General features: G+C 47.9%; 1 pseudogene across 1 annotated transcript; it reads left to right on the forward strand.

Moving 5' to 3' along the window:
- Positions 1–572: 572 nt before the first annotated feature.
- LOC308535869 (nuclear distribution protein nudE-like 1) lies at positions 573–1,419 on the forward strand (annotated as a pseudogene). Its single transcript has one exon. The product of its transcript is annotated as a nuclear distribution protein nudE-like 1 (transcript).
- Positions 1,420–2,036: the final 617 nt, after the last annotated feature.

Here is a 2,036-nt window from a genome sequence, read left to right on the forward strand (position 1 = left end):
AACACCCTAATATACTCCAGAGGAACTTCAGTCCCTAGTAGCTCTTGGGGCTATGCAGGAAGATCCATGGTTAAAATTTCAGGGAAAATATATCCTTCCTCAAAGGACAGGCTCTGTGATATCTTACAGGCTATTCACAATTCCCTGCATATAGGATACATTTACAACTCCTACAACCCCTCATCACATGTCCTAGCCTAGCCTTCCTACTGCAAGATGTCACCAAGACCTGTTCTACTTGTCACTCACTATCTCCCCAAGGACAGGTTAGACTTCCTTCTTTCCCCACTCATCAGGCTAGGGGCCAAATCCCTGGACAAGACTGGCAAATTGACTTCACACATAAGCCTCCTATTAAAAACAGCATGGGTGCGTCACAGAATGGCCTCGGGCCCCCAGGCAGCTCCTGACATGTGGGGAGGAGCCGGGCGGTGGGGTTCGTGCAGTGGAGCTCAGGCTGCGGAGGGGAGTGGAGGTGAGTGGCTGGCAGGCCTGGGGAGGACAGCGGAGCGGAGACACCGGTCGGGTGGCGGCAAATATGCGCTTTTGATATGTCGGAGGCTTTCTTGATCATGGATAGTGAAGATATACCAGATTTTTCAAGTTTAAAGGAGGAAATTGCTTATTGGAAGGAACTGTCCTTAAAGTATAAACAAAGCTTCCAGGAAGCTCGGAGTGAGCTAGCTGAATTTCAGGAAGGAAGCAGAGAATTAGAAGCAGAGTTGGAGGCACAATTAGTACAGGCTGAACAAAGAAATAGAGACTTGCAAGCTGATAACCAAAGACTGAAATATGAAGTGGAAGCATTAAAGGAGAAACTAGACCATCAATATGCACAGAGCTACAGGCAGGTCTCAGTATTAGAAGATGATTTAAGTCAGACTCGAGCCATTAAGGAGCAGTTGCATAAGTATGTGAGAGAGCTGGAGCAGGCCAATGACGACTTAGCGAGCAAAAAGGGCAACAACAGTTTCACTGGAAGACTTTGAATAAAGGCTAAATCAGGCCATTGAATGGAATGCATTTTTAGAAAGTGAACTTGATGAAAAGAAATCTTTATTGGTCTCTGTTCAGAGGTTAAAGGATAAAGCAAGAGATTTAAGACAAGAACAAGCAGTTTGGGAAAGACAACAGGAAGTAACCAGAAAGTCGGCTCCCAGTTCTCTAACTCTAGATTGTGAAAAGATGGACTCTGCTGTCCAGGCGTCACTTTCTTTGCCAGCAACTCCTGTTGGCAAAGGAACAGAGAACAGTTTTCCTTCACCAAAAGCTATACCAAATGGTTTTGGTACCAGTCCACTGACTCCTCCAGCTAGGATATCAGCGCTAAACATTGTGGGGGATCTCTTACGGAAAGTAGGGGCTTGAGAATCCAAATTAGCAGCTTGCAGGAATTTTGCAAAGGACCAAGCATCATGAAAATCCTGTATTTCAAGGAATGTTAACTGCGGGGTGATGAATAGCAACGGCACAAAGTTCTCTAGATCAGGGCATACGTCTTTTTTCAACAAAGGGGCAGTAAACGGCTTTGACCCAGCTTGTCCTCCTCCTGGTCTGGGCTCCTCGCGCCCCTTGTTGGCACCAGGTATGCTGCCTCTCAGTGTGTGAGTGCCCAGCTCCCAAATGGGGGCTCCTGCTCTCCTCCAACAACCCAGGACACCCACACCTCACCCTTTGGTGCCTGGGCCCAGCCCATGGCTCTATCTGCCTCCCTAGGGCTGGCAGAGAGAGGGCAGGCTGCATGTAGTGGTGGCTGCTGGGCCCTGCCCAGCCCCAGGACTGCGCGATATCAATACTGGCTATTTTCTCTTCTCGCCGTAGTGCCGTTGGTTTCACGATTGCACTTTTGTGGGTCACAAAGTGATACATACATGTATTACTTGGTCACTGGATGCAGAAGTACCCATTCATCATACCTGCCTCATAGCCCCACCCTGCTGTACTGATAGGATTTAGTTGTATTTAGGACATTGCAAATCTTTTAGACGTTCTCTTCCAAATCAGGTCAACGTGTGCCCTCCTGAGCTCCTACCCAA

Source organism: Myotis nattereri (assembly GCF_964212035.1).
Source record: "Myotis nattereri genome assembly, chromosome: 21".
NCBI lineage: Eukaryota > Metazoa > Chordata > Mammalia > Chiroptera > Vespertilionidae > Myotis > Myotis nattereri.